This window comes from Panthera pardus, unplaced genomic scaffold (genome assembly GCF_024362965.1).
Source record: "Panthera pardus isolate Hobbes unplaced genomic scaffold, ASM2436296v1 HiC_scaffold_2, whole genome shotgun sequence".
NCBI lineage: Eukaryota > Metazoa > Chordata > Mammalia > Carnivora > Felidae > Panthera > Panthera pardus.
In genome coordinates, this window is record NW_026526765.1 from 79,824,751 (window position 1) to 79,849,941 (window position 25,191).

The window sequence follows — 25,191 nt, forward strand, 5'->3', positions numbered from 1 at the left end:
GTGGTAGGCAGTACAGCCAATATGTGCTGAATGGCATTTAGCCGGGGCCACCATCGCCACCTTGAGGGCTGGAGCAGAAGAGCAAATCCACATGGATTTCTCTCTCTTCCTCTCCATCCCCATTTTTCTTTCTCTTTCTTCTTTCTCCTCCTCTCTCTCTTCCTGTTTTTCAACAGAAACGTCCAAATGGGATGGATAGTAAACTAGTAATAGGCAATGAAAACAGATGGAAATAGGCTGATAATACGGGTTTTAATATTTCTTATTGTCTTTATATTTTCATAGTTTCCAATTTTTCTACCATAAACATAAACAATAGCAATTATAAAAATATTTTTAAAGGAAACTAACACAAAATGTTACCTTCCAGGAACGTAGCTTAATTCTGTAATATAGAGTAAATAATAGATGTCCTTGTTTTAAATAAATTAAAAAGAGTAATAATGTTTGGATTAGGGGAGAGTAACTTTGGAAAGAACAACAATGATACTATTTAATAGTTCCTTAATTGGTTTAGTTTTGTTCTCTTTGACACCCTCAGAACTTGTAACTCTCCTGAAAGCCTCTATGAGATTTCTAACTAGCTCAACATATAAAATTGTTAATCTTCATGAAGCAATTTAGCCTCTGTAAAAATTAACCCAGAATCCCACAATATAAAAATACCCAGTGCTAAGTCCAATTTCTAAAAATAGCCCTAGAATAACCCTGCCAAGAGTAGGCTCCTTCATGCTATGTTATTACTTTAAGGATAGTTATAACACAGCAAACATCTCAGACCTTGCTTGGAGCTGGTCTGTCCTCAATGCTATCTTAAATTTCTGTATAGAAATATGTGAATCAATGACTACTTTACTAAATATGAATATGGAAAAGACACGTTTCCTCTCTGGTCAGAAATAAACACCAGTTTACATCTCACAAAACCATTTACTGTCAGAAAAAGTTGATATATAGTGAAAAGTATGTATATAAATCAGATTTATTACAAACTAGATAAAAAAATATTTAACCTATTCCAGTTGGATAAGTTCAACATACTGGCTAAACACCTAGACTGTGACACACTGGAGACACTTAAAATGCATTGCAGATACAGATTGCAGATACTGCCCCTTTCAACATTATATTCCAGATACATACTCCATATCTCTCTGGGTAGACTGAACACAGTTGGTTTTCAGTTAATATGTGTTATATTGAATTAGATTTAGTATTAGAAGTGAAAAATCATTTGATATACAATTCCTTAACAACAGCAACATGGGACAGCTGGGTGGCTCAACCAGTAAAGTGTCCAACTCTTGATTTCGGCTCAGGTCATGACCCCAGGCTCATGGGATTAAGCCTTGCATCAGGCTCTGTGCTGAGAGTGGAACCTGCTTAAGATTCTCTCTCTCTCTCTCTTTCTCTCTCTCTCTCTGTCTCCCTATGCCCCTTTCCCCCACATGCATGCTCTCTATCGAAAAACAAAACAAAACAAAAAACAACAACAACAGAAACCTTTAACAAATACTGACACTTGTTGGGTTCTTCCCTGTAGAGCTACTCAAAGCCAGTTTCTTCAACTGTTTTACTTAATGCACTACAGAGTAATTGCCTTTTCATCTGTGTTTATCCCCATTAGAAATTAAGCTAAGGATGAAGAAAAAGTGTATCATTGCAACCACTGTATGCTGCTCTCCTATGCCTTCCACTTAGTGCTTCATTCATTCATTCTTTTTTCATTCATTCACTCATCCCTCTATCTATCCATTCAATAAATCAATGAAGACTGAAAATATTTAAGGACAATTTGCACATTTCCTCTCAATCTTCTCTTCACCCAAGTAAATATTCTCATCTTTTTTTTTTTTTTATCATTCTTCTGTGACATGTATTCTTCTAGCCAACACAACCAGAAGGATACTAGGATACAGCCAGGTTATGGTAGTAGGAAGAACTATTTCCTCTCTTATTCTAAGCCCAGGTTTCTTTGCAATATAGGCACTCATTCAAAACAAATAGATAAATAACTGAGCCTGTTTTGCAATAGCATCCTAAGTTTAAAAAAATCTAATATCTAATTATCTAGTATGGTAAATTACAGTAAAAAATCACAGTTTACTGAAAAGTGCGTTCGAGGAAAGATATATATACTATACCATGTGACACAATCTTTTACCTACAAATACTATTTTACTATTGTTTTGTTTTAATGTTTATTTGTGTTGAGAGGGGAGAGTAGAGAGACAAAGGGAAATAGAGAATTTCAAGTGGGCTCCACACCCAGCACAGAGACTGATGAGAAACTCAATCTCATAACCATGAGATCATGACCTGACCAGAAGTCAAGAGTTGGATGCTTATCCAACAAAGCCACCCAGATGCCCCCTATTTTGCTTTTCTAAACTTTAAAAAAAAATTATCATCATTGCCCTTGAGGTGTGAGTCCCATTCTACAAAGAAAGATGTGGCCTCCCCTTCCTTGACCTACTCCTTCTTTAAGGCCAACCCCTGCCTCCCTTCTTCAGGACCTGTACTTTCTAATGCTTGAAGCTTTCTTCCAGCCCCTTTTAGCAGGAGGGTTAAGAGGGGAGGTGGCCCCCATTTCTCTCCTTTCTCTTACCACCTTTCCCACTCTGTTTTAGACTTCTTGATGGTCAATCTCTGTCATATCCAGTGATTCTTTTGGTTTCTGTTCCCCAACTGCCCAAGGGGCTCAGAACCCCAACATTGTCATCCTTTCACTATGTTATTTTTTGGAAGTAGATGGAAGGGACTGAAATTGTGGGGGAAGTTAAGAGTCACATCAATAAAGAGGAAACCACCAAGCTGAAAAAAAAATTATCAACATTCAACTTCCAAAGACCAAGGGCACCTCACCGGCTCAGTCAGTAGAGCAATTGTTGATCTGGGTATCATGAGTCTGAGTCTCACATTGGGCATAGAGATTACTCAATAATAAAAAATAAAAAACAAAAACAAAAAAACTCCACAGACCATAGACTGTTTTCTAGAGATAAAAATAACACCAGCAAAGGCACTATATGTATATACATACTTAGCCTTTCAGTGTGACATCATGATCATCCCTAAAATGTACAACAGAATACTAACTTGATCATCAGTCTTGATCTCTTAACTCCTCTGCACTTAATGAGCCTGGAACTTTTCAACTGAGAGCTCACTGAATTTAAAAAATAATAATAATATGACTGAGGATAAACATTGCAGCAATACCCTTAAGAGTATTTCATGGTCCACATCATGGGGAAGAATCAGGAGAAGGGAGTCCATCAACCACACCTGAGGAAATGGTGCTTTTCAAAATGCTGACCCTGCATTATGAGGACTGGAGTCACTAGCCCCACCCACATCATGATGAGTGCTAATTTTTGGATATCAACAGTGACCTTCATTATTGTACATCTTTTCCTTTCATTAGTCAATTAGTATTCACACCATCTATCTTGGTTGTGTAGAAATAATCCCTCAAACATTAGGCAGGCTTCCAGATGAATCTCTAATGTGAATGGTTTGGCACAGAGTCAATGAAAGGTGATTTCATGTTATACAACAAGCTCATGTCAAGTTATTTCAGTGGCACTTCGCTAAAATGTACGGACTTTGTGATTCATTTTTTAAAAGCTCTGTGGTTGACATGCCCTCACTTGAACAAAGTTTCTTTCCAGATCATGGGGCTTTTTCACTAATGTCTGAAGCTGCATCTTTCTTCTTTGGTCTCCATTACCTGGGGGACCAATTGCAAGCAAAAAGGAATTCATTTTAGCAAACCTTGTGACTTCTCTGAATCCACAGAGCCTTCCAGAAATCGAGGCTTTGTGCCAGCTCATTATTATCCTAACCATGTGGATCCTCCACTGAGCAATTAGGATATAAAGAGTTTTATTATCCTAGAAAATAGAAGAATGCAATAAAATGCTCCATGAAAAGGAAGAGCATGAAAATCTGAACTTTGTAGCAGTTTAGGCTAGCCTGAGAAAATCCTGTATTCACTGCAGATACATAAAAAGAGAGTCATGGAAGTGAACCAGAAATAAGCCTGGAAACTTCTTTTACTTCTCTATTCTCTTCTTGCATTCAGCTGCATTATTCACAGCCATTTGCTTTACCCTTGCAGATACGGGGTTATGCTTTCTGTTTAGGAACTATTGTCCAAGGCTTAATCTGATGGAAGTCACTACAGCTTTTTTCTGTTGTATCATTCAGCACTGAGCTGAATTCTATACAGGACATTTTGAAGTCATGGAAGCCACTGAAACAGAAAGCAAATAAAACTTTTAAGAGACGTAGGTCAACTGAACAAAAACTAAAATACAACTATGAACTCAAAGAAATTTTCAGGTCTAAATTTAAGATGACATCTTTCTTGATTTTATGCTTAATTATAAGCATACATCCTTAATAAAAACCCTCCCACCAATCTTTACTTCAACATTTAGGTAAATTCTGTATTGTTCAAATGTTACCTTTTCCATGTTAGTGGTAGTGTCCTATGTAAATTTTAACAAGCTTAAGAGCTAGGACAACATCAAACTAGCCCGTCTTTCTTGTGCACACACACACAGGGCTCATACACAGACATAAATACACACATCATCTACATTGGTAACACTTGAATCCACATCCTCAAAAATATTTACTTCTAGATAAGAACAGATCACATGGTAGTTGTCTGTATCTCGAACTATTCCAAAACTGGTTCAAAAACTCTGATTGGGGAGGGAATACTTCATCTGGTATATAAAATACAATAAAACTGGGAAGCATATTTGGACAAATCTAGTAAGGCAAATAACTGACTCACTTTATCATTGCTGTGGCTTTTTTTCTGGAAACTGAAAAAAAATTATTCTAAGAATTAGAAGAGATCAGGAATACAAAAGCATGAGGAGAATGATAAATGGCCTTTAACATACATGTACCAATTGAAGTGGATTAGCCCCTCAACCGCACATCCACCTTCAAAAACCAGGTCATTTGCTGCCAGATTTCTGGAGAGAGGATTACCTAGCATTTCCATATCTGCCACACATTGCCTAAGCATTTATGCTTGATCCATCCAGTCTCCCTACGAAAGCTTCTTATCTCTTCCCTCTCCATTTCAAATTTAGTTTCTCAGCCTCTCCAACCATCTCCATTCCACCATTCAGTCAAAAGCCAGAATCTTACCTTCTATACTCACAAAGCTAAAGCTATCAACTAAAAAAATTAAAAGCCCACTCCGTCACAAAGATGTATCCACCAATATTCCTTGAGCATATCTACACTAGATGAGAGCTAGCATTAATCCAGTCTTAAGGAAACTGCCCCTTCTGGCCTATACAATCATTATAACTATTTAGCTCTTCTCACTCTTTAAATCTCAGCATAACTGTCACTTGCTTAGAAATGCTTATCTGGATTCTTTGACATGGTCAAATCCCTGTTTCATGTATTTTTTAAAAGTTTTTTTATTTTAACAGAAAGCAAGAGAGCACAATCAGGGAAGGGTCAGAGAGAGAAGGAGAGAGAATCTCAAGCAGGCTCTGTGATGTCAGCACAGAGCCCAACTTGGGGCTCAATCTCATGAACCATGAGATCACAACCTGAGCCGAAATCAAGTCCAACACTTAATCGACTGAACCATCCAGGTGTCCCTATTTCATATTTCCCTGTAGTCCCATGTATATCTCCTTTGTAACACAACACAATTTAAATTTACAGTAAGTTGTGTAATTGTGCTTAGTATCCACTGCATACACTAGAAAACAACATGCACAAAGGCAAGGACATTGCCTCATGTTTTCCCCTCACAGTATCCCCAAACCTAGCACATAGAAGATACTCAATTAATATTACATGGATAAATGAATGATTGAATGAATAAATGAGTCTATGTTTATGGGTTTATATAGTTTTTGTTCATAAACATATCCAAATATTCATATTAACAAAGTTATTTTAAATTATTACTTTAATACAAACTTAAATAAAAAATAATAGTCTCTGATGGACGTGCTTTCACAGGCATGGAAACAGAAGTGGCTAAAGATCTGAATTTATTCACTCTCAAGGTGGTATTACATCCAAATTTATATGAAATGGTTCTAATTTTTGTAACGGCATAATTTTGCTGAACACCATCCTCCGCTTTCAAAATTGTTTCAATTTGACCAGCGAATTAAATGGTCATCTTACTTGTCATAAAGGCAATTCTTGGAACTCTTTGTGAAATATGTGCTTTACCATAAGAGAGATATATTCCAAGGTTCCAATTTTATTTTTTTATTAAAAAAAAAAATTTTTTTTTAGTGTTTATTTATTTTTGAGAGACAGAGAGAGACAGCATGAGCGGGAGAGGGCAGAGAGAGAGAGGGAGATCCAGAATATGAAGCAGGCTCCAGGCTCCGAGCTGTCAGCTCAGAGCCCGACGTGGGGCTCGAACTCATGAACCGTGAGATCATGACCTGAGCCGAAGTCAGATGCTCAACTGACTGAGCCACCCAGGCGCCCCTCCAAGGTTCCAATTTTAGATATTTGCTTTCTCTTTAGATGTATATGGAAAGTGTAAGTATAATGATAGTCTATTAAAATATAAAAATATTTTGGATATTGTTGAGCTTAGAGAATTATCAGATAAATACCAAATGTGGGGCATTCCGTGTTAAATAAATTCCAATGTAGGCTATTTCATTAAGTGAAGTTTCCCAATTGCAATCTGACAGGCCAAGCTTTATTTTTTTACCCCACTATTATATTCAGTTTTTCTTTATACTTTAGAAGTTGTTCTCTACCAGAGCTGGCCCCAATTCAATATTCAGTTAAGTCGCTCAGGGAAGAGATGTAAATGACCTGCTGGGCCATAAAGTCCAAACCACAAAAGAGTATTCTAATAATAACGAACACCTTTGTGTTTTCTTTGGCAAAACCTGGATACAATTCCAAAAGAATACTCAGTTGTTCAAATAATAGATAAGATAGTAACAAATTTTATTTTATGTATGGTAAATTTTCAGAAAATGAATAAACTAATAAATGCACAGTCCCTTTTTATAAACCCTCCTCCAAATTATTTCAAATCATAAATGCACCTTATTTCTTTATGTCAGTAAAATAACATGGAAAATGTAGAGGATTTAAGTATTAATCATCTTAACTTTTCTACATTTAAATTAGTGTGTACAATAGAAAAGCCAATTTGAGAATACAATTGAAAAACAGGAAAAAAAGAAAAACATGGGTGTGAATACATTCTTGCTTCTTTTTTCAAATGCTAGTGAGAGTTACTCATTGCAAATACTGTCTTAGGATTTTTTTTTTTAAGTTGTTGCTAATGAAACAGAAAAAAATTATTCATCAATAATAGGATACATTATTAAAAAGTGTCAAAACACCTATCTTCTTTATTTTAAGGTATTTTACTAAAATATCAGTGTAATATACTCCTAAATGGACATGTTTTTAGTGGATCTGACTACTGTCAAAGAAGGACCTTGAAACAGAGAAGGCTTGAGAAAACCCAAATGCTTCCACATTAGACTCTTACAGTAAGAGAATATGTTAGTATCCTTCACTGGGTCCTTATTCCCCCAATAGGTCTAATTCAAAATTTAATTGCACCATTGATAAAGGGTGGGGAGGGAGTGTCCCTACAGCTACTCAGAGCTTGGGTGCTACTAGCTAGCTGTATCACACCCAGAGTTTCCAGACATGGAGAAAAATATGCCTGCTTTTTGGATAAAGGTCCTTGAGGTAAACCCAAATTTAGAGCACAGAAAGCTCTGGGCAGAGAGACAAGCCTATCACTGGTCAGTAGGGAGAAATCTACATTCTTACCCTCACTTATTCATTTACTAACTTACGTCTATTGAGGATCCACAGTGTGCCAGGCACTGTGCTGGGTCTAACACCAAGGGAAGCAAACACAGTTCCTGCCCTCATGGAATCTATGGTGCAGTACAGAGAGGAGATAGGCATTAAATAATCCCACCAATATATGTATAAACATGAAATGAGATAGAAGCTGGCCCAGACAAGGGGGCAGGAAGTAAACAAAGCCTAATCCATCAGATCTGGAGGATCATGAGGAGATAACTAAGCACACAGCTGGGGGCAGGAAGGGATTGTCAGAAATCACATCCCAGTTCCAGGGAACAGCATGTGCAAAGATCCCATGACAGGAGGCAGCATTATGCACTCACAAAACAAACATGAAACTAGAATACAGAAAATGAGAGGAACTATGGCCAGCCTAAAAAAAGAAACTGTCAGAAGATGTGAATGTGATCTTTCCCAGAAAATGCAAAGAGTCAACATCCAGGAGCTGCTATTGCTACTGGGATATGGGAAGGTGTTTTCCTGGAAGGCTCAGTAAAACTTCAGTTCCTGTGGAATGGCTGCCAATTTAATCACAACATAGGCAATTATTTCTATGAAGAAATGAGAAACAAATTACAACCAATTTTGTTGCTACTTGTGTATGTTTGAAAAAACATTTCTCACTACAGCCATGTAGCAGAAAATTAAGGTAGTTTCTCTCTACTTCAAAATCAGACTGTTTCCAAATTGTCCTTCTACCACTTACCTGCTGCATGACCTCGATTAGTTCACCTCATTTGTGCTTTAGGTTTCTTAAATTTCAAATGGAGAAATGTTATTATATGCCCCATAGAATACATGTCAGATATGGAAAATTCTTCTAAGATTGTTGGACCCTTAAACATGCAATAAACACTGATCATTGCTACAGCAGGCCCATGCAGCCATCCATCCCCCTGGTGCTGTCACGGTGACTGGCAAATAGCTCACGGCTGTGCCTCTCCTGAAAAGTGCCTTCAGGGGACAGGAGCCAGCTTGCGCAAAAATGCTACATCCTTCAGCTAATTTTGACTGAGAGGAGGTATAAAGTCCTGCCCCACCCCAAAGTGTGACAACTCTGTGGTGTTAGTTATACCCCAGAACTCCCTGCAGGATCAGGCTGAGACTTTATCTTTACCTGACTACTTCCCCTGCCTTATCCTGCTTCCCTCACCTGTCTTTCAGCTTTCTTCAGAGAACACTCTCAGTAAATCACCCCTCTCTGGCTCTGCTTCTCTTTTCTGCTACTCTTTGAGACTTCACATTCATTTTTGCAAACTAAGAGCTCAGTTCAGCTGACTTCCAAAAAAACAAAAAAAATAGGTCTTTGTTATCTAACAGTTTCACACTTAGTGCCCAGTTAATGCCTTTTACAGGTTTCTATTATTGTACATTTATCGGCTTACGTCTTTAACAATAAGCTGCCCTAGCCTGTGAACTTCAGAAGAGCAAAAGTTGTACATTATCCAGCTTTTAGTCCACAGGACACAGCACAGGGTCTCACATTAATAAGAACTAAGCAATTAACTTGATCTACTTGATTATAAAGCATGAGGTTGTGCAACATGCACATCATTACATTATTGTCAGAAGTGAATCTCCCATGCAAATAAACGATACGAGAGCACTTTCACTTTGGAGATTAACCCAGCCTAGCCCAAATGACACTTTTTCTATTCCAAGTTGCTGGCTGATCTGTTTGCTTACACACCAAGTTCACTAATGCTGCCTTTCAGGATTTTCTGCCTCATTCTTATACACCTTTATAACAGACTCTAAAATCCTTGATGTCATTGCATGCTGAGAAACAAATCAGGCAAGAAACCATTAAAAATCCTTTGACATTATGAAAATACTCCCAGAATGAAAAACACTCCCAAGAATGTCATTGTGTCCTTGAAATTTACATTAAAAATAGTATTATCTACAATATACTGACACTCAACACAATTCATTTGGCACTACTGCCCAACAGGGAGAAAAATATTCAGAGGATAATTTTGAAATAGGCAACTGACACCTCATTATTTCACAACATAGGCCCAACAAAGATTAATGGGGATTTTTTTTTCCAGAGAGACAGAGAGAGACGGAAAGAGAGAATCCCTAGTAGGCTCTGCCTACAAGAGGCTTGAACTCACATAGGATGAGATCTTGACCTGAGCCAAAATGAAGAGTGGGACACTTAACCAACTAAGCCACCCAGGCACCCCAGTGGGGAATTTTAAATAAGGAGATATTTGCAAATGAAGCAACTTACTGATGGAATTCTCTATCTGATGAAATGACTGGAAGAGAAGCCTGAACTCAGAAAATTCAATCAGCTACAAGGTGATTCGGAGTGCATATGCATGGCCTTATTTACATACAGCATTTTCTCCAGCTGCAAATGTAAAATGTGAATCTATAATATTCATCTACTATATTCACATGTGCGTGCAAATAGCATATCTGATGTAATAAAAGATATTCTGATTCCTTCACTGTCATAATCAACACATTTATATTCATGTCTCTCCTATTTATTCATCCCAAACACCAGAGCCATCAGGAGGCACTAGGCAGGACTTTTAACATCCCAAGTCTTGTTTTCCTCCATAAAATGGGGATAAAGCTTATTTAGTCATCTAATCTAAATATCCTGCAGCTCAGCAATAAAGAAAAAAATATGCGAAATTGAGCATTTTTTTTTCCTTTAAACTCAGTAAAAATGAATAGAACCTTCAAACCAAAGAGAACAGGCTGGGAAGAATGCATGTTGAAAGCTGATTTAACCAAATAATTTAGATTGGAATGTCTGATCCACAAGATAAGTATAAAAAAAAAAAAAATAAGACCAACACAGTCACATTTTCCTCTAAGAAATAGCAAACACCTGGGCACATACTATACAGCCTTATTTTCAATAGGGAACAGTGGCTCATCCATTAAATACATTCTTAATTTTGCTATGGACAAGAACCTAGAATATATATATAAGTTTGTCTCTGAGAGAAAAACGTACAGGGCAAATTCTAGTGCATAAATTTTAAGCACAGTGTGAACAATAATCTACTTTTCTCCTTGGTAAAAATGTGAAAAGCACTTTTGTCTTCTCTTAATTAAGGGCCACATGCTGACTCTGTAGTAATCAAAGGTCTCATTAGTCCCAGGGAAATTTTGGTATGATCACATTATGTACAGACTGCATACATATATATACATATACATATATATATACATAGACATATATATGTACACACACATATATATACATATATATGTATATACATATATATGTATATATATGTGTGTGTACATATATATGTCTATGTATTCCACATATTTGCATCTTATAGGAGTTGCTGCAATTAAATTCCTTGACTGAGGTATGATTTGTAGAAATTTGTGTCAGTAGTTGAAATATGAAATCTGTTTTTTTTTTTCTTTTTTTCCCTGAGAACTATAGAGTAGGTGCAGACAGATTAAGATGTGTTAGGCATGGGGCGCCTGGGTGGCGCAGTCGGTTGGGCGTCCGACTTCAGCCAGGTCACGATCTCGCGGTCCGTGAGTTCGAGCCCCGCGTCAGGCTCTGGGCTGATGGCTCGGAGCCTGGAGCCTGTTTCCGATTCTGTGTCTCCCTCTCTCTCTGCTCCTCCCCCGTTCATGCTCTGTCTCTCTCTGTCCCAAAAATAAATTAAAAACGTTGAAAAAAAAAAATTAAAAAAAAAAAAAAAAAAAAAAAGATGTGTTAGGCACTAGTGAGCTCAAGTAAAACAGAAAGACAGGTCTTATTTTGATACATGGTTTAATATCTTTTCCATAGACAATCCACCTTGAGAAACTCAGTGTGATGTTTAAGTATTTACAAATAATTTTCTCAGGATTTCTAACATCATTTCTTCATTGATAGCTTCCTATTCCATAAGGAAGAAGATAAGCACATATTTTTTGAAACATGTATTGAACACCTCTTCCTTGCCTGGCATGGACTGTTTTACCTTATCAATTTTTATCATACTTATGATATAAAAGATGAGGTGAAGAATGGAAGCCACAATCTACAATAATCATCAAATTCATTTTGCTGGTGAGAGGTAAGCAAAAGAACCTAATACATTTTAAATAATTTGTTAAAATTTTTAGTCCACTGTCTTAAGAAAATATGGTCTAATACACAAATTTTGATTCAAGAGATTCAGAAACACATTCTAAAGATATTTTAAATACTTTTTAGAGCACAAATGGGATTATAAACTTGTTGGCTTTCATGTTAGACTGTAAGTTTCTAGAAAGAAGGGACCGTATCTTATTGAACTTTCCACTTATAAAAGCACTTAATCACTTTAATGTTCTTTCTTTTTTCATTAATTGAATGAAGTCTGCATGTGTTTAGTGCTGAATACATGTTTACTGAAGTAGAAAATATTTTTGTGGCAGTTAACTTAGAGGGACCTCCAGTGATTCCCACCTACTGATGTTTATACCTTTGTGCAATCTCCTTAGTGCAAGTGGAACCTGTGACTTGCTTCAAATCAATAGAATATGCAAAGGTGATAGCTGGTCACTCCCATGATTAGGTTAAATTTTATAAGACACCAATTTTAGCAACTGGAGAAATAGACTCTTCCTGCTGGATTGTTGAGGTGAGTCCTTATATCAGAAAAATCCATGTAGCAATAAACTATAGGCAGTCTCTAGGACTTAGGCAGACTCCAGCCGATGCCAGCAAAATACCAGCCTCTTTCATGTACGGTTAATGGGAAACCACCCAAACCAATCTTTTTGGAATTTAAGAAAAAAACCTTATGACTTAACAAAATTTCTTGTTGTGTTGTTAAATTATTCCTGAACCTTTCTGAGAAATAAAGTCATGAATCATAGAATTTTTAGAGCTTAGTCTCCAAAGGTTGCAAATACATGCTCACAGGACAAGACAAGGAATATAAATGAGCAAACCAAGTCAGCTGTAGGAAAACCTAGTGGTGCAAGGGCTGCATAAATGGCAACTATCATTATGCCTCAGTGTTTGGAATCGAGCAAGGGGCAGCAGGAATGTAGCACACTGGAGAGCACATGATGCATCTAAATGGCTCAGTAGCTGCTTGCCCACAAGTGCTTATTGGTCCCAGTGTTGCTAGATATTGAGAATTTTTTCAAAATACACCAAAACCATAAATTATTATTAGGACCCCCCCATCTGAACTCTAAACATTGAATAACTAATTATTTTAAGTTTTTAAGGCCTGCCTCCATAACAAGGTGCTGTTAGAATAAAACATTCACTCTATTTTGACCCAAGCCTTCCTCTAGAGCTGAGGAAATCAAGAGCCAATATGGGTAGATTATCTGTAAAAGGCCCTGTAATTAGGAAACAGAAGATTTGGTTATTATAACCTCAGCTCATGCACCTGGAAAGTACAATATGAAATTAGAGATTAAAGATTCACATGCAATCCTTTTTAAGTATAAATTATTAATTTGTGTCAATTGACTAAAACAAGGTACAGCTAGTTTTATAATGGAAATGATATGCTTATGAGGTTAAAGGACTCTTTCTACCCTTTATTTAGTGATTCAAAAGACAAAAGCAAAGTATATGCAAAATTCATTCAGTCTAAGCATGACAAATCACTATTTACCAGTCATGTGCAAACACTAACATTGTTTTAAATATCCATACACTTCAGAGTGAGGCTGTCAGCTTTCTCCTTTGTCTAAATCACACTGCCTTCCACTAACAGTGAGTGAATGTCAAACCATAGCTGCAGCTTCTTGGAATCCAGCCAATTAAGGGATTCACAGTAAAGGTATTCCTCCCTAGAGTTCACAAGGAGTAATGGGGCAAAAGCAACCCAGCATTCCATCTCTGTGCACAGAGACCCTCAACCTTTCACTGAGCTCCAGCTTTGATTTATGAGTTGGTGGCATATGGCTCAGATTTCAGAAGGTCTGATAATTTCAGTGATAATTATCTAGGTGTGAATGTGTGGATGATCAATAACATTATTGTGTCCTGGATAGTCAATAGGTATACACGTTCATATTATTTACAATTCAGGCAAACTGACCAAGAGACATGTCTAGAATGCCTCATGTGGAAGATTAAACAAGGTAAGAAATGTATCAGCTGCTTTTCCTTTTCAGGGAAATTCAATCAATGTTTAGATGTGCATTATATAGCTGTGTTTATTTAGTAGAATATTAAGAAGTTTGAAATGCCTTTGAGTCATTATTTACACCAACTGAGGGAACAGTAATATCGTCAGTATAAAACAGTGACTAAAAAAGCATTTGGATTTGGCTTTTGGTACATTATAGTTTTTCACGCCTTGCATTTACCTCTACTAAACCTTTATTGTAAGGATGAATCACTAAATAGCTCTAGAGAGAAATGGGAGGCACTGGGAAAGTCAAACATATCTTCATTTGACTGAACAACTTCCATTCATTAAAAATGAGACTGGGGTCTATTGGCATGTCCTTTTAACCCACCCCACCCCCATTTCATTCAAATTTCTGACTCCTAGCATAGCATTCACTCTGGGGAAAAATTTATTTCTTGATATTAAAAATATTTATTAAAGTAATGTGTGCATAAGGCTCAAACAAAAACTAGTAGAAAAACCTTATTTTAAAGGACAGTAATTGTTATGCTTTTTACATCTCCTATTCCTGCTGGCAAAGGGAAAACCATTTTAATTTTGCTAATTGTTTCTGTTTCTGTTGTAATACTGGTAATCTTACAAAATCTTGTATCATTACTTCTAGGTGTATTAACCTTTATACATCATTTATTGGCTTTTTGCAGTGATAAAGTAGGAAAAAACTGATGTCCTAGCAGGATTACGCTGGCTCATAATTGAGTAGAGTGATCAATCCATCCTCCTTCTCTTTGCATGATAACATTTCAAAACTAAGAGGAAAAATGTTCATGTATCATGTTTTTCTTTAGAGAATGTCTTTTATCTCATTGCTAAGGACTCTGCTATTCTAGCCATCAGTGAATTGGGATTCTACAGAGGCAGTTGAATGCTGAAACCAAAAAATGTCATTAAAGATATTCCCTAGCAAGTCAACTACAACTATTAACTTCTTCCTTAGTCCCTTCTTAGTTTTAACCCTAAGCAAATCATTCTAGGAAATGTTTTAGGGATTCCCTAATCTATTAAATGATAACTTTATTTATAGACATACATGATTTCTAGAACTTCCTGACTTCTTTCTCATTTGAGTTTCAGCCTCACTCATGCCTCTGCCATGTTTTAGGTTACACTTTAATTATTCTACCTATAGGACTCACTTTCCTCAGTCTCATTTTTCAGCCATTTGGTGATAATAAACCAAGTCAGTCTGTCTTTCTACTGTAATCTCACTTCATTTCTATCCGCATTGAGACATGATATACTGGAAAGCACGGACCAACAGGAACCAACAACCTAATTTCCATTTCTTAGTTTCAATGTATGGCTTGGGACCCATCTAGAAAAAAAGAGCATTGAACTAAATGAACCCTAGGCCCTGGGTATCTGCCCTACTTGATGCCATCACAGTGGTTAGCTTCATGGCTCTAAGAGCTGATATTTAGTCAATATGCACAACTGTGGACACACCAGGTATTTAAACCAGTTTCTGTTGTCATCAGTCAGTGCTCCATCAGAATAATCCATTCACCCAACAAATATTTACTGAATTTTTAATTTGAGCATGATGGTCACTAGGCCTGAATATGTCTGGCTCTGCTGGCAACTTAATGTGTGACTCTAACCCAACCATTTAACATATCTGGGTTTCAAATCTGGAATACTCAAAGTCCTTTTTGTTCAATTGATCTGAGGCATCAATGATTGTACTGAACTCAGTGACATTCACTTTTTAAAGTTAAAGGAAGTAATTAATATTTTTATAAAAGCCATATAAGTTAGTTTTAAATTATAAATAAAGATGAGTAAAGCCAGTTGCATGAGGAAAAGAGTACAGCCATTTAGTCTTTGAATAAATGTCCAATTATCTGTATAATCTCATTTTCAAGTTTCTAGCCATATTTATACATTCGGTTGATTGGAATTTGAGTCTTGAGGAGAGATCTTGATTTGACAGAGTAAATATAACATGTGATCTTGGAAATAAATAATTCCATTGAACACTGCCAACCACAATTCCACTCTTTTTTCAAAGCGCCAGTCAGGTTCTAACTCCACAGCAAACAGATGAGCATGTGCTCTGTGCCAGGTCTGGGAGAGCTCCCTGGCACACCAAAATGTGTCAAAAATTATCCTCACCTTCAAGCATTTTAAAATGCAGGAGTGTGACAGGCACAAAACCCCAGCAGGTCTATAAAAGGCCATGGCTTGCTGAGTCCCTATATCAGTGGCATCACAGGAGCAGCCACTGTGCGGTTACACAGAAAAGGGCTGCCAAAGGAGACGGGATCTAAGTGTCCTTGATTTTTTTGAAAATCAAAAGCTAATATATACATACACCATAATGCATACATATATTATTATACATACATATAATACGCATTTTATTAAAAATCAAGAGCTAATACATACATGTATGTGTGTAATAAATATGCACATGTGTGTTTATAGGTGTATGTATACAAGGTGAGTGAGAATGAAAAGACATGAGGACCCATTCTCATCATTAGATTAAAATATTTAATTTATATGAAGTGCTTTGAACAATTCCTGGCATATAGTATGGACCACCAAAGGATGAGCTATTAGGTTATGGGAACCTTCTGATGCTGACAAAGTCCAGTGCACTGGTGAAAGCAAGTGATTACTGAGCTGCATCATACTCCCAAGCCTTAATTCTCCTGCCCTTCTCTCTGGGCACATCTACCTAGCAAAAACTCAATGGATGGGCTTACTCTTCTGGAACACAGGGTGGACATATGAACCAGTTAGGTCAAAGCATCTCACTTTCCTATTTTGGGGTCCTTCAAACGGCCAGTAATACTGACCACACTGGATTTCTTCTCTACATTTTTCTCAAATCTGTCACTGTCCTACTTTTTTCAACAGTGCAAAATTATTTTTTATGCAAAAAGAAAAAGATCATTGATAGAAATGTCATTGTGTGAAAAGAGATAATGTTTCCGAACAAATTGGGTAAGAACCTTAGAATGAAATAATTAGGGATTTTTAAGTACTTTAATATATGTTAACAACAATAATTAGCTGTAGTTTTATTTTTAGCATGTAATCTGTTGAATAAATTTTGAGATTTATGCATACTATTTTTCCTCTGAAAATTTTTTTGGAATTCTAACAATATACAGTTTCTGATTTTGTCTTTTAAAAGCTAGTTGCAGATTTTGCTCTCATGCAAAAGGTTAGCATTTGCTCAATTAAAAAGAGTATATTCTTTGCAATCTCTAACAAATTCCTTTATTAATTTCTCAAGAAAATTCAGTAGTAGGTGTTAGGAAATAAAACTTCTTATTGTATTCTTTTAAAAAAAAATCCATATAGGGAGTTAATAATCTTGTTTTTTGAAAAAAAAACTTAAAAGGAAATGATACTTTTACAATGAGTCTGAAGACAGAACAACAACAAAAAAATTAGCCTTTCGTAATTTATAAGAAAAGACAGAGGGAGATGTATTTTTATGTTGTCGAGAACAAAACCTCATAAACATTCCATCCATGGCACAAATCTCAAAACCTTTCAAGAAACAATTAAGTGAAGCACATCTGAATGTGCTGTGTTGTGAAAATGCTGAATGAAAAATCTGTGGTGTATCCCCACTTCACTGCAGGTGATGGCTGCTGCTGCTTTTCTAATGAAGTATCTTCCATCAGAAAGCTTTCAGCCAAAAGTAAGAGTCCTTTCTCTAACTGCAGATGTGTGGCAGTAGGCATTATCTGAGCCAGTAGAGAAGCTGTTCACCAGATTTTAGGAGCTAAATATTACAATAAAAACCAGTCAGTCCTGCAGTCACAATTTCTACTCAGCTTTGACTAGCAAGCGGGAAATCCACTTGCAGGGTCCTGGTTCCCCTCTGGCTTCTTTCTCAGCTTTGGACTGCTTTTGCATTACCATCTCCACTGTTATTTCCATTAACCAATTATTTCCTGGGGCAGAAGAAACCTTAAACCAGCAACTCTTTCATGCTTAATCTGTTTTCAATTGCTCGATGGTACAGCTATAATGGTATTCTGTGCTGTGAATTTGTAGACTTTATTAACCAATTTTTATTAGCTATTAATTTGAAAAGCTTGTTTGTTAGTTTTTGTAGGCCTGTAACTAACCCATGCAAGATTTGCAGAGGGGGAAATAAAGACAAAGGAAAACCAATGCACTACAAGAATGGGAAATAGATGCAGGATTACACCCTTCAATCAGGAGATTGCTGACTACATCAGAACAGAGCCCCCAGTAAATAGAATGGTTGTGATGAGACCTTGTCGTAAGCAATGCTGTGAAAGGATTACTGAAGACATTAATTCAGAAATGAGAGTATCAAAAGTGACCTGAATAAACCAGCAGTGCTCTGTAGCAAGATGAGCAACCAAGAAAAGCCAGACAAGTCACGTTCTACTTTTAAGACTTTATAAGTACTTCTCAGTGCCTCCCTCCACCCACTAAAATATGGCCCCAGTCCCCAAAGAAAAGCAATGACCCTTTATAATGTTTCAGTTACTCATCAAAACACAGGCTTGTGACTTTATGCTTAATGCCTCTCAGTTTGTGAAAATCTGGGGAATTGGCTTGAGGTTTTTTCACCAAATGTGAGAAGGCAATGCTTTTCTGTATTTCCCTCTCAGCTTTGCTGATTTTGCAAAAGTCTCTCACCCTCTGTTTCTCCATCTGCACATCAGGGAAACTGCAGCAGCCACCAACCTAATTCATGGGGATGTATGAGTTTTTAATGAGACAATATTTATATAGTGCTTTGAGCTTCTAGGGAAACTCTGCTATATAAATACTAGCTATTCTCAAGGTACTATTAGCATAATCTACTGAGTAAAATGAGGACTTTTATTAAGGATAGCAAACAAGAAAAATGGTTCTTCAGCAAAAGCTATCGGGGGATTACCCTTAAAAACATTAATTTATCCTCTTTCTCAAATTCCTGTTTTAGTATGAATGACAAGTGGGGAGTAGGTAGGAATAGGTACAACTCAGTTAAGACTCACTAGACCCAGGAGCACATCTAAAACTGGGTGCCTACTTTAGATTTGACCTCTCAGCAAGGAAAGAGACACTTAACGCTTCTTATTTAGATTTAAAATAGAAGTTGCTAAGTAAGCAAACACAATTGGAGCAATACCTGATGGTATAGCTCTTTCACTTTTGAATTAAATAATATTTTCTTTAGGAGTCATGTTCCATGTTGATGGCAAAAACTGGAGAGTGTAATGAAGAAGGAGATAAAGGAAGACCAGTAGACCATGTGCTAGGGAGAGACAAATACAAGTTGGCAGTTATAGGAATAACATTAGCTTTATACTTCACAGTTAACTAACATATCAAATTCATTCATTCCATAATACCATCTTTGAAGTCCCTGTTATTATATTATCCTCTGCATCAGTTTGCTAGGACTAACCACAGACTGGGTGGCTTAAAAAACAAACTTATTTTCTCAACAATTCTAGAGGCCAGAAGTCAGATATCAAGGTGTGAGTAGGGTTGATGTATTTTGAGGCCTTTTTCCTTGGATTGTAGATGGCTATCTTCTCCTTCAATTTTCACATGGTCTTTCCTTTGTGTGTCCCTATATTCTAATCCCTTTTTATAAAATCACCAATCATATTTGGATTAGGGCTACCTTAATACCTTTATTTCATCTGACATCTCTTTAAAGGCTGTATCTTCAAATACAGTCAGTCTTAGGTATCAGGGGTTAGGACCTCAATATATAAATTTAGGGTTGAGGAGAACACAATTCAGCCCATAACATCCCATTTTACAATAGAGAAATTAACATAAAGAGGATAAGTGATTTCTTTAAGAGCTTTAGACCCCTTAAATCAATTATCTGATGGCTCCAGTCTTGAGTCTTGAATTCTGACTCTTGAATCCCCACTCTTGTGGGATGGAAGGGCTATAAGGGTCTTCGTGTGGGAGAGAAGCCATTCTCAGAAGTCAGAAATGGCTTTGCATGCCTTCAGGAGACAAACTAATTCAGCTGAAGCCATTAACTAAAAAAATATATCTATACCATTTTAAAGGGAAACAAGCATAGTCAAATATTATTTCTTGTCATTCAAAAGTATTCCTAAATAGGCTAGTCATAGGCTTATAAAAATAACTTGGGAGGATGGCAGGGAGGGATTTCTTGGAGATGGCAGGGGCAGGTTATCATTATTCCTACTTAATCATACGACACGTAGAATTTGCAGTTACTCCTTAAAATACTTTTCCAACTCTATGCCCATTTGATAGTTCCATCATATTTCCATATATAAGATTTTATTCCCCCCAAAAGAGTAGTTATTTCCATCTGTTTCTTCCACCACCTCAACACAAGACGTAAGGAGGCACCTACTAAGAGGGTCCAAACATCTGGATAAAGTTTATCAACCAAATGTTTCAGAAAATGCAAAAGAAATGTCCAAAGAGTATTAAGGCATGGAGTGTTAAGGCATGGCAGGTTTAATAGCAGTGAGCTGGATCTCATATTCTCAAAATTCATTCTTTACTACTTGTCCAAAATGACCCCCTATCCACCTTATTTAAAAATAAATGTTCCCTTCCTGTGAGCATTTTACATTTAGTCTGTATCATTTTTATTCATTTTATCTTGAAAATCCTTGAGAAAAGGGACAGAACCACCTTCTAGACCAGAAAGACAAAGTAGGCATCATCAGACCTGTTTCTACTCTTAACCACTAACCAAGTCATTGAGCCTTGCTTTTTCATCTGAAATTTGCAAGTAATAGCGCCTGCAGGGCCAGTTTCATGGGTGTGCAATAACATAGGGGCCCAGTCTTAAAAGGGCCCCATGTTTGGTTTAATGCTCTGCTGACATTGTTTTTGAAATTCATCATCATTCTTTTGAACAAGGAAGCTCACCGTTTCATTTTGCACTGGATCCCATAAGTTCTGTAGCCAGTCCTTCATACCTGCCCTCCCTGCTTCACAAAGCCTGAAAAACTGTTTGGTAAACTAAAGAGCTCTAACTGTATAGGATAAGTCAAAGTTCACTTTCACAGTATGTGAATGAAATAATGAAGAAGTACCTCCAAATTAAACTAGCAGTGGGAAAAAAAGCCTGGAAACTTGGCATCCAGCCCTGGACTTGTCACTGTCTTGGTGGCTTGCACAAAGCATTTATCTCTTCATACCCTCAAGAGTTCATCTGAATGATGATTTTTTTGTTTCTCTTCTCTGGTGACATTAGTGGCATAGTGCCGTCTGGGAAGATTTTTAAAAAATTGTACACACACACACACACACACACACACACACACACACACACACACAAACCAGTTCTTGCATCTTACCCTCAGAAAGTCTGTAATTTCATTGTTCTGAGCTAAAGTCTGAGTAAACTTTGGGTATTGGCATTTTTTAAAGATCCTAGATGGGTAAAGAATGTGGAGCAACTAGAAGCTGAGTATGTTTTGGTATAACTACTTGAAAAATGAGTCGTTGTATACACTGAACACACACATATACCATGGTTCAGAAATTCCACTTTGGATATATGCCCAAGAAAATATTTACATATGTTCACCAAAATATTCATAGCAATATTTATGGCAGCACTATTTGCAATATCTAAAAACTGCAATCAACCCAAATGTCCATCAATAAAAGATGTAAATAAATGGTGGCATATTCACATACGAAGCATACGACAATAATGAGAATGAAGGCATTACTGCTACTTGCAGACTCTCACAAACCTAGTGTCGAGCAGGAAAAAGAAAAAAAGACACAAAAGAACATAAAACAGTATTATTTATTTCATGGATATAAATTTCAAAAATATGCAAAAATATTTTACAGGATTCAACATCAGGACAGGAGTTACTTTTATAGGGCAGTAATGACTAGGAGGAGTAAGAGGGCTTCTAATAAATAGGAATGTTCTGTTTCTGAATTTGGTAATGGTTACATGGTTATATATTCATTTTATGAAACTTAATAGAGCTAAACACTCATGGTTTGTACATGTTATATTTCAATGATAAGTTAATATTAAAAATACCTGCATAATTTTAACATGCAGCCCAAGGTTGAGAATTACAAGACTAGACATCTACAGTGTTCCTTACAACACTGAGCATTTTTCTTACACTTTTCTCAGATCTTTATCTCTTTTAAGATTGAGTAACAGTAATAGTGCCCCTCATGTTTCACTGATACTTGTTTCTTTTCACTCAATTCTCACATGCTCACCTTCACTACAAACAGGTCCCTCCATGTGCTGGTTCTCTAAGTTTTTTAATATGATAGTTAAAACGTCAGTGATTCAATCATACACAAACTGTTTGATCACAGAAACAAATATTTCTTTATATCAAAGTGTTTAGTTACTCATTTGTTCATTATACATTCCACAGATAATCAATAAAGAGAAGGAAGAAGGTCTTGGTGCAATAACCTGGTACCGCTACATGCACCAGGCTTATGCAAACACTGTCCTGAGGACAGCAGAGTAAGTATGCTTCATTTTGTCCAGTTACCCTGGAGATTGCCTGTCTCCTCAGCAACTCATAAAAACAGATAACAGGCAGTCCACTTGCTCTCTGCTGGTGAAGAACATGTTGGAGAAATCTATTCGAAAAACCAACAAAACACCTAGGAGAACTTAGGGATGAATTTATCAATAAAGATCAATAGTGCTGCTTGCATGTTCTATAGCTCTGAGCACCCAGTCTAAACGTGCAAGTCAGGTAATGGCTGCACTGCTGGCATCAGACCCTTTCAGCCTTTTGCTCCTTAGAAAGCAGAATCCAAGAGATTTGCATGAATAGGATCATAAACACAAAGCCTCCACTTGCTGGATAGCACTCAGAACTGCAGGGTACTCAGCTACATTGCTGTCTCAAAGGGGTCCTATAGCCTCACTGAGATCCAAAAACCCAGGACAACATGAACATGTCATGGCCACAATGAAAGTTTTATGGATTTTTCTCAGAAAAAAAAATTTATTAATAAAAGTATATCTACTGTGGCACACTAATCGCAAATTTAAGGTAATTTTCTTGTGAATTCAAAGGCATGGAAATAAGAAATGAGGCTTGTGGCTGATTACATTTTACACTTTGGTAGCAGAGGTGGCATTTACATTTTAAAGAAAAGGGGATTGCCTTAAAGGCAACTAGAATGTTTAGAGTCTGTTTAGAGTCCCATGCTCCTCAAGAGGAAAGGAATACCATGTTTATATACTCAAGCTGCTAAGGTTGAACTCAAAGCAGTAAGAGGTGTGATAAAAACCTTAAAAAACCACATTTTTTTAAATCAACTATGTTCAAGTCCCAAAACATATGGTTTCCTGGTGAAATTGTCTAAAAATTATGTTAACTTTGCATACACTTTTGTTAACAACACTCTCATTCTAACAACCCTTCAACCAATAAAATGAAAATCTCTCCAAAATGTTTTGAAATTTATCACAAAAATGCACAATAGATAGGAATGTTCGGTTTCTCAATTAGGTAATGGTTAGATGGGTATATTTAATTCGTGAATCTAAGAACATAGATTAAATAAGGGAAAATTCTCTTTCTCCCTTTCTCTCATTGTCTCTCAATATATATATATTCCAAAGCTAACATAAAAAACTTAAGTATTTTGGCGTGCCTGGGTGGCTCAGTCAGTTGGACCAACTGTTGATTTTGGCTCAGGTCAAGATCTCACAGTCATGAGATACAGCCCCTGCAGTGGGCTCCACGCTGAGCTTGGAACCTACTTGAGATTCTCTCTCTCCTTCTCCTCTCCCCGCTTGCACTCTGTTGAGTGCCCTCTCTCAAAATAAATAAATTTAAAAAAACTCCAATATTGCCCAATAAGTTTTTAAATTTATAATTATAAACTTATAATTGCAGTTGACTAAATTTTTATACAGGTATTATTAATTTGCAATGGGGATCAGTATTGAGGAATGTCTACTCCATTGATTTAAAATTATTTTTTATGGGGCACCTGGAGCCTGTCTCAGATTCTGTTTCCCTTTCTCTGCTCCTCCCCTGTTCATGTGCGCTCTCTCAAAAATAAACTTAAAAAAATAAAATAAAATAAAATTATTTTTTAGGAGCACCTGAATGGCTAAGGCAGTTTAGCGCCCAACTCTTGATTTTGGCTCAGGTCATGATCTCACAGTTCATGGGTGGGAGCCCTGCCTTGGGCTCTGTGTTGACAGAGCAAAGACTGGTTGAGATTCTCTCTCCTCTTCTCTCTGCCCCTCCCCACTCAACTTCTCTGTCTCTTTATCAAAGTAAGTAAATAAACATGTAAAAAAAAAGAAACTTACAAAATTATTTTTTAAGTCCAGATTTAGTAATATCAATGGATCATATTACTCTTCATTAACAATGTTCAATGAATACCTACTATTTATAACACTCTGTCCTTGATGTTATAGGAGATAGATAGATGCCTAAGCAAGGCCTTTACCTTCAAAGTACTTACACGTTTTAATGGGTGAATACCAAAGAAATAATGTGATACATGCAATGAATACTTTAACACTTCTGACTCTGAGTAGCTCTGAAGTTAGGCAGTTAGAGAGAGATTTTTTAAATAGACTTTATAGAGTGGTCAACTTAGATAACTGAAGTGTCTTCCAGAGAAAGGGAATGATATGAACAAATTCACAAAACAGTGTTCTTCAAAATGGGTCAATTAACAACCTGCATCACAACCCCTTTAAGAAACTAGTAGTCAAATCCCTTCTGGATTGAATAAGTCCTTTTAAAGCTGAAGAATATACTATTTTATTTTAATTCCACTTTGGTTAACATACAGTGTTCTATTTTTTTAGCTGCACAACATAGTGATTTAAGAATTCCATACATAACCCAGGACTCATCACAAGTGCACGACTTAATCCCCATCACTTATTTCACCTATCCACCCCCCCACCTTCCCTATACATTTTTATATAGCATGTCAAGCAATCACTAACAACAAGAATAAAATGCAAATAATATACTCAAATTAAAGACTAATATAGAGAAAAGTCAAGGAGGCCTGGGGAAGTGGATTGAAATGGTTGATTGAAAAAGAGCATGGACTTCTTTTTGTAAACATGGGAAAGTTAATTAATTTGAGCAGTGGAACAAGGAGGTCAAAGAATTGTTCACTGATTCAGCAATGGTGTGAAGGATAGAATGGAGTAGGTAGAGTAATAAATGCAGAGTAAAAAGTGAGATGACCACTCTTGTTGTCCAGACATGAGGGA